Source organism: Somniosus microcephalus, unplaced genomic scaffold, assembly GCF_052327205.1.
Source record: "Somniosus microcephalus isolate GS21.2 unplaced genomic scaffold, FLI_Smic_1.0 unresolved_chr6, whole genome shotgun sequence".
Lineage (NCBI taxonomy): Eukaryota > Metazoa > Chordata > Chondrichthyes > Squaliformes > Somniosidae > Somniosus > Somniosus microcephalus.
In genome coordinates, this window is record NW_028225184.1 from 52,254,295 (window position 1) to 52,263,738 (window position 9,444).

General features: G+C 41.1%; 1 long non-coding RNA gene across 1 annotated transcript; it reads right to left on the bottom strand.

Annotated features, from left to right (window-relative positions):
* Nucleotides 1–296: 296 nt before the first annotated feature.
* Nucleotides 297–4,739, bottom strand: LOC147087303 (uncharacterized). The gene is made up of 3 exons (XR_015075610.1): nt 4,693–4,739; nt 2,881–2,921; nt 297–1,824 (listed from the first exon to the last, which is right to left on the bottom strand). It is a non-coding gene; the product is annotated as an uncharacterized LOC147087303 (long non-coding RNA).
* Between the last annotated feature and the right edge of the window lie 4,705 nt (nt 4,740–9,444).

Genomic DNA, 9,444 nt, shown 5'->3' on the forward strand with positions numbered 1-9,444 from the left:
GATCAGGAGGAATAACTTCATTCAGAGGGTTATGAATCATTGGACTTCTCTACCCCAGAGGGCTGTGGATGCTGATTCGTTGAGCATATTCAAGGCTGAGACAGATTGATTTTTGCACTCTAGGTGAGCCAAGGAATATATATCTTCTCAGATACCTCGATCTCAATTTTTTTCCTGATTACCTTCCTGTGAAACACCTTGGACCGTTTAAGGAAAGGATATAAATGCAAATTGTTTTTATTGGACTTTCAAACCTCATGGGACCTTGTAGTAAATAAACAAACACCACTACTGTGTAATTAGACTTCTGCGAAATTGTAATGCCTTTATTCAGATATTGAACACATGACATTGCTGTACGCTCAAATGCATATGCTATTATAAAGCTATTAAATCATCTTCCATGCCATTAACAGTTATAATTATTTCCTGCAACAAAGCATCACCCGGGCAGAGCGCAGAGAGGAAACTCTGGCAGGGCAGAGGGGAATCGCACAGTTTTAACATAATAAACCCCGTTTTTATCAGTGAAAGGAAAGTCAATCCCATTCCTCAAGGTGCGCGCGATACTCTGCGCCAGATTTAACATTCGGCGCTCTGCTATGGTGAAACTTAGCACCCAGGCAGTAAAAGCAAAAACATATTTTACACCAAATTATTTAGAGCAGAATTGACTTCCTGGAGGAAACTCCAGCAGTAGTGGAGAGGGCAAAGATGTTCATGAAGTTTCCTGATCTATTCTAATTTCCCCAAAGTGAGGTCCGTTCTGTAATGTGCAAGCTTAGTAAGAAGTTTTACTTTACTAAAACACCGCTTCTACCCTCCTGCTGCAAGGTGGTGCCGAGAGTATTGGCGAAATTGATAGCCCCCAATCCGGTGGTTAATCGATTATTCAAATTCATGACTGGGGGCCAAGTTTGCATTTTGTGCCCGGCTACACAGAAACAGCGATTCAGTCACAATTATCTCAAGGAACATGGCAAAAAGGATGGAATTTAAACTTGAGTTGTACAAATCCTTGGTCAGACCCGGTCTGGAATACTGCGGTCATTTCTGGGCATCGCTCTTCAGGAAGGATCTATTGGCCTTGGAAGGGGTGCAGCGCAGATTCACCAGAATGTTACCGGGGCTTAGAGAGTTACCTTCTGAGGATAGGTTGCATTGACTTGGATTGTTTTCCCTTGAGTACAGGAGATTATTGTGTAAATTAATCAAGGTTCTTAAAATGTTTACACTATCTGATAGGTTGGCTATCGGTAATCTATTTCTTCTGGTAATGAAATCTATAACAAGGTAATTATAAAATTAGAGGTAGGCCGCTCAGAAGCAAATTCAGGAAGCACATCTTCACGCGAAGTTTTGTAGAAATTTAGAAGTTTACCCGCAGAAAGGCTCTGTGCTGGGGGACAATAGGAGATTTCGAGAGAGGGATTGAAAAGTTTTGTTAGGTCAGCATATCAAATGATTGGCACAAACCGGGTAAACCGAGTTGAGGTTCAGACCAACCATGATCTCATTCCATAGAGAAGGCTCGAGGGGCTGAATGGCCGGCTCCTGGTTACCATGTTCTAAAATGTTTGTTTAAATTACGCACAAAGTAAACTAAATACCTGGAGTGGGGTCAGACATTTCTCACAGATTACATTTCTATAGATGGCTTCTTGCAAACACAAAGTCTCGCTGAATAATATTTTAATGGGTGAAATGCTGATGACCATGGCATTGTCCGGTACTGTTGAGATGGATGTGCCTGGTCTTCTAGAGTTTCACTGCTGCATAGAGGACGGAGTCCTCACCGAGGTTTTGGACGGTGTCTCGCTGACTCTGAAAGTAATGGTGCAAATGGTCAGAAATGCAATCGAACAACTACACTCTGGTAACAGTTCAGCGAAATTCTATCAGCTGATGCTCCAAGGCAGAAGCCGAAAAATGTCAAAAGCAACGTTGTTGGAGTGAGCAGTATTAAACGGGGAATATTGCACTGCTCTAAAGGGTATTAACTGTCTGCTAACGGTTACATTTGCAGATGAAGTTTTCACCTCAGGTAATGCTGTTTGTTTAAAACAAGAAGGGACACTCGAGCAGCAGCAGGGCAACAGGACATGATGGAAACAGAGAGCGGGAGGAACTTTCTACTTGATCAGAGGTGCTGAAGGGACGATAAGGGTTCGGCCACCGATCACTTTGACATCGATGGAAAGGGACATCAGTAAGGTGTAAAATGGGCGGCTGAATCCAGATCACTGTTTTAGGCCCACTCTAAGCCAAAAGTTCCAGCGCCTATCTCTGACAGCATCGGAAAATGAAGGGACAACTTAACTTTCCAGGTGGGATACTAGGATGTTGTGTGTAAGACGTGGAAACCGCATGTTGGTTCAGTGGGTGAAATAGAAAATGGTCTTGTTTATGTCAAAATGCTCTGCATATTCCAGACATTAACCAATTGTTAAACTGTAAATGCTGTACACTGCCTAGATTCGCTTGTACAGGAGTGTGTTTGCAGCTGCATTCGTGGTAATTGAACTCTGTAATTTCCCTTCAGTTCCTATAGCGGGCACAAATCTACACCTCACCCCTCAAATATTATTGTTCTATTGCAAATACATTTGTTCAATCCGCTTAGAAAAATAGAGATCCGTTCATTATTCTGCATTGGACATCATTCTGTCGCCGTTTAAAGACATATTGAAGTGTGATCAAAAACATTTTTGTCCTCATGTATATTAATTACTGGACAAGGCAATTGTGATATTTCAAAAGAAGAAGAACTCTGTTGGGGAAGGCAACAAATATTTGGACACATCGTTCCAGGAGATGGAATGAGCGAGATAAAAGTCCACATCAATGGAAAAATAAAATCCCAGTGCATTTTTAACTTACAGCGTTTACTCTCGGCAATGTTTGCAGGTTAAGAACAGCATCTAAACAAAACAAAACACAATAACAAATGGATTGATGTTTAAATACTTAGAGCATTTCCCTCTTTTATTAAAGGGTTTTATTCCTATGGAGGTTTTGTTTATCATCATATGGATGGGACACCATCTCCACACTCAATAGTGGGAACAAGCTGGCCATTGGCAACTACCAATGGGTATTTGACTATCCACTAGGAAGTGAATGCACCTCCTATGCTGAGTTTCCCTTCTCAATTCCTCGGTTTCTCCAGGAAGTGGATGGGTTGGCTGAGGTTTCTCTCGACATGGGCAGTAGATTTTCACTGTATGACTTGATGTTTCTCGGATTATCGCTGATGCAGCGATAGCTTGCCTAATCTAGAGTTGTCCTGTGATCTCAATGAGTGCTAAACTCTCGATTGTTGAATATTAATGCATTTTTATCCATGATAATAACTTTAGCTATTTGAATAAGGAAACACTTGATTCCGAAATATTTACATCATACAGGCATGTTGCTACCTCTCTACAAAATCTTACTTGCTGTTGTAAAAATGTTGTCATCCTTTTTGTTCAATCTTTTCTCATTATAATAACCTATGTGATCCTTTATTCTGGAAACGTTATATGTAAATGTCTCACACTGTTGTTACACCATCTAACCACGGGTGGCACTACAACGCATTAAACGTTACTGGAGAAGAAGTTCGATGCTCCTCCTAACCCAATGTGTTAGCTTCACATCTTTGAAAGGGTTTTGCTATTTAACATTAAATAACAATAAAACGTGAAGTATTGTACAAAAGGGAAAGACGGCCAACATTGGAATTTAATTACATCTGTGTACCCCGGTCCAGTAATCCACTACCCTACAAGAGCAAAAAGTGGAAGGAGCGCACGTCAACCCATGCAGCCCACCAACCCACCCCTTCAACCACCGTCTGCCCCACCTTTGACAGAGCGTGTAGTCACCTGAGAACTAATTTTTAGTGTGGAAGCAAGTCATCCTCGGTTCCGACTGACACCCTAAGAAGATGACCCTGCAATGCTGCACTTGAAGACTCTACTTAGCCCGGACTCCACATGCCTATTGCACTGCGAATTCGATGAGCAATACCATACAAATCTTTTGTGCTGTTTATAAATCGCACTTCCGATTGTAATTAGTTGCTTCACATTGCTCATGATAAATTCCTCTGCTTGATTCATTTGTGGAATCAAAATCTGCGACAGAAATTTGGCATACTGTAATTACATCTATCCACCAGTGGTGGCGTGGTGCAGCTTCTCAGCATGTTTGCAAAAACCTGTGATGCTATTACCGACTCCACTTGCTTCAGCAATTGCCATCTATTACACTACTGTACTGTAAATATATAAATATTTAAAACAATGCATGATCAGATTTCCTATTAGAAACAAATTAGCACAGTGGGTCGGAATAAAAAAGGGGTTTGTTTTACATCTATGTGCCGGGTCCAGCGACCTCTTTCCGACTATCCTCTCTGCATCTGTTGACTATACTCCCTCATCACTCCCTGTCTGAAAAATCACTTTCATTGAATGATGAAAATATATATTCAGAGTTTATTTTGATTCTTGGTCAGATTCACTAAATGATTCAGAATGATTGACAGTATATGTGATTCACAGTTGGTTTGCTAATACAATAAAATGTCTACAAACGGTTACTAGAAATGTAACAATAATATTGTGTTCATTCCTTTTCGTTAACTGCAAGAAAAGCTAAATGCAAAGGAGAATTTTGGATGTACGAATACAAAACTGAACTTACATGTTAGGGTCTCACTGCTTTGGTCACCAGGAGGCGCTGTGTTCCTTAAAACAACATATATCGTCAATTAATCATTTTATTGTCGATGGCACAGATCATTAAATTCTTGATACAGGTATTGATTGGATTTCAGACATGGATCCCATGTTATATGTAGAAGTATCTCTCTGCCCACGTCCTGGAACATGTGTTTATCCAACTGTTCCCAGGCCGGGTTATTCCTTGTTACCCTGGAACTAATGATTAGTTTGACGTCTAGGGTGATTAATGAGGACCTATCTCCTGCTCTCACCATGTGGAGCGGCACCATTACATAGTTTGTGAATATTTCCTCCCGTTGGACAATCTTTTTGGCGAGCAGAATTTCCATTGGGCTAAAAATAAGAATTTGATGAAATCATCACAAACCGATTCGCGATATCGATTCAGGGAGCAGAAAGAGGGATTTCATCTCTCATTGAGCTGTTGTTAATATGGGATCCCCAGATGAGAAAGGCTATAGTTTAATGAGATAATGAACAAAAACACATTTAAAGGGATGTAGTGCAGATGCAAACAAAATTACTGAAGTAAGTGAAAACTGCCTGGATTAGTGTTTGAATATGGTTGAGTTTGTGTGATTGTGTGTGTGTTTGAGTGTGTGTGTGTTTTATTATGATTGTGTGTTTGAGTGTGTGTATGTTTGAGTTTGAGTGTATGCTTTATTATGAGCGTGTATCTGTGTCTTTCACTGAACGTATGAGAAAATATATGTGTCCTTGTGTGTGAATATATGTGATTATGTATACCAGTCTGTGTATATGTATATGAATTTGTGAGTGTATGTATGTATATACGTCTAATTGCGTGTTGGACTGTGTGCGTGAGTGTGAGTGGGGGAGTTTCTTTCTAATATGAAAAGGAAGTGAAGTATACAGGGTACAATTATTCCTGAACATCTGCATCTGAGTTTTATCTTGGCCAGGTGTGGTTGTAATTGACAATTCAACAGTCAATGATCTCACCTCATTTCTCTGCTGCTTCTCCACTTCCCTGAGAAGAAAATGTAAGTGTTAGAAATCTGAGCCAAATAATGGTTTACAAAATAGGAATAAGAGTAGAGTCAATGAGCTGAAAAAGTCTTTTGGACACAGAAACCTGTGCCCCAGCACCATAACTGTCCCGACACAACCACCCAATGTTTTATGAAGGAACCCGAAGGGGGTACTTTTAAATTAACCCACCGGTGGGAAACGGTCGAATTCAGGCAGGATTTCCATTGTACACAGCGCCCATCTCCTGCTCCGCTAAACTATAATTTCATTCCATGCTGTGTTGCAGATTTTCCTCCTCCATACTCATGTACTACCCTAACCACCTCCACAACATCACCTCTCAGCCGTCTCCTTCCAGACTAAGAATACCGAGTTTTTCGATTCATTCGTTACAATGTGACACTGTGGGTTGGAATTCCACTTGACTGGTAAAGGAAAATGGGCGGTATCGCTCACTCTGCATGTTCTACACCCCACAGGACATTCAGTTCCATACATGGGGAATACCATAGGTGGCAAATGCGATATCATCCATCTTGCACGATCAAGTAAGACACATTTGTACCCCAGTAATGCAGTTGCTCAAAATTAGCAGTAGCGTTGAGCCGCCCATTCTACGTTAAAATCTATATTCTATTGAAATCAATGTTACTAAATATCGGATGGAGCAAATAACAGGCGGCTATTTAAAATACTCCCGTTATGTGTTTCCACCAAAGACGCATTTCTACCCAGGACCCTTTCTGCTTCGACCCTCGCTATTTCGCCTGTCAGTCTACGATTTCCAAATATTTACAGTCCGAGCTTATGGGTGAAGTGGGAGATGGTTGGAGGAGGTTGTCAGTACTGTGTTCATGGAGAGGCGGCAGTAAGCATGGTCTGCGTGTCTGTAATGAACGGATAATGCATGTTGATTAACCCACCTTTCTTCCAGAAGCACACACCCAACAGAACAAAGATGAGAATCAGACCCACAGCAGAGCAAACACCAGCCTCCAGCGCAAAGGATTTATCTAAGTGAGGTAAAGGGACACAGCGTAACCAAGTTAAACAACAGTTTCTACAAAAAATAGATAATTTGCAGCTTAACAGAAGCCACCGATAGGCAGTGGATCCGGAGTGAATTCCAAAGCAGAAAAAATACATAAGAAATTAAAAGGTTGATATAATATCATAGAATTGCACAGAAAAGAATGAGTCCATTTGGCCCATCGTGCCTGTGAAAGAGCTATACAAATAGTATCACACCTCTGCTCATTCCCCACAGCCCTGCATTTTGTTCTCACTTTCAAGTATATATCCGATTCCCTTTGGAATGTTACTATTTAATCTGCTTCCACCTCACTTTCAGGCAGTGCATTCCAGATTACAACAACTCGCTTGTTTATTTAATAATTTTATCTCACCTCTGTGTTTTGCCAGTGATCTTTAATCTGCGCCCTGTGGTTATCGACCCTACTGCCAGTAGAATCAGTTTCTCCTTATCTGCTCTATCGTAAACCCTCATAATTTTGAACCATTCTATTCCATCTCCCCTTAACATTCTCTGCTCTAAGGAGAACGACCTCAGATTCCCTTGTCTCTTCACATAAAATGGCATAGCATTTCCAACACTCGCGATACTTAATGTTAGCGGTTCCTTGGATTTTCACTGTTTCGAAAACGTGCCTCAGATGTTCAAAGTCGTTCTCTCCTCCTCTGTTTTTTATAATAAATGACCCGCATTAAATCAGTGCTGCAATATCAGCGAATCAGTAATAAAGTCGGCGGGGGTTTGGCATGCAGTTGACGTCACAATGCATTGGGAGAAGATGACGCAGCACGAAGCTGATTCTCATTGTTCGATTGATTAGTTGCCTCGTTCATTCTTTGATTCTTTCATTGGATATTAACCGTGTTCTGGGACAAAGCGACTGTTCCCAGCTGGCGGCAAAAATATAACAGATTGCATGTAAATTAGTCAGTTTCATTCTGTAAGTTTCATTCTGGTCATTGGGTCAAAACTGCGCATGCGAGGAGAGAATGAGTTGAGCTAATTTTTTAGGTGCGGACCTTTGTCACAACATCCTGCTCTCTCCACAGACGCCGACTGAACTGTTGTATATTTCAAACAGCAGATTGTTTGTTTTGCTTATTGCTTACCAGGTTAAAATGACCTTTTGTTAAAGTCGGTAACGTGAATATTTTTTTTTCTCAGCTTCCCTAGGGTTAATCTTGCACTATTATAGAATCGATGAGGAACTACAGAAGAAAGCGAGTGAATCAAACTTTTAATCGGAGTTGGAGAAGTAAAACCATCCAATGGTTAGCGCTTTAGTTCTGCCATCAGTCACGCAGTAAGTAGCAAACACTTAATGGAATAAGAGTCAAAGGGTATTCGGGCACTGGCGTAAAAGTGGGCAGTGTCACATCGCCCACCTGTTCAGTCCTGTATGACGGGGTGTAAAGTGGGCAGCCTATGAGTCAACATCCAATAAGAATTTTAACATATTGATGTCATTTACATGCCAGTTTTAATCCTTAAACAGAACAACTGATGCACACAAACTATGATGCAAGCACCCCTTGTGCTGGGGTCCGATAAATACAGTGACTCTGTGAATCTCACTCACCTCCTACAGTTATATGTACAGGGTCACTCAGAGCCGATGTTAGCCGCCTTCCGCTCACATCCGCTTTGTACAGGCAGGTGTAACTTCCTCCATCGGAATGACCTATATTCCTGATGGTGAAGGTGAGAGAATTACACCCTGCAGCAGCATGCTGGACATCTGAGTGATTCGTTTCTCCATGTCTGTATAAGTAAAAAGTGATGCCAGGAAGCTCCCGTGGGCTTGTACAGTTAAAGGTGACTTCTCCACCCTTCACAAGAACATTGGAATCCATTGATATATTTGGTTTGGGTAGACCTGTAATTCGAAAGGAACAAGTAGTGACCATCGATTCAAAATGCAATATAGACTTATTCTTGAGAACCAAAATATGAATGAGCTGGGCTTGTGTACACAGGGGATAACTGAAACCTTTGGAGAAGACAAGACAGTCGAAAATATAGTGAGCAGTGAGGATGATATCAACACACATCAAGGGGACATGATTCTGCTATTCCCATTTACACTTCCTCTCGACCCAGCTTTTGTTTCTTTACTGGTCCCATACCATCTCCTTTTGCATTGTACAATCAGACCTACTCTAATTTAATCTTTCCTGCCTTCCAACCTAACACAGACCTTCCCATTTGATCTTTCCTCCCTTCCCCATTTCACTGCCTCTGCATTTGCTTAAAATGTTTTATAACTCTAAGTTTTCCAGTTCTGAGGAAAGATCATGGATGTGAAACGTTAACACTGTTTCTCTCTCTACAGAGGCTGCCTGGCCTGCTGAGTATTTACAGCATGTTCTGTTTTTATTTCAGGATTACATAGAGAGACTGGTGAAATTGAGAGAAACATGGCAGATGAAATCTAATGCAGATAAGTGTGAAGTGACACAATTTCGTAGAAAGAATTAAGAGGGAATGTTTAAACGAAATTGTACAATTTCAAATGTCGTGCAGGAACAGAGGGACCTGGGGTGCACATGCACAAGTCTTTGAATGTGGCGGGATAGGCTGAGGTTACATTTAAAGAAAAGCTGTATCAAACAGAGGCTTAGACTACAAAGTCAAAGAAGATATGCTAAAGCTGTAGGAATCACTGGTTAGACGCCATGTAGGAAT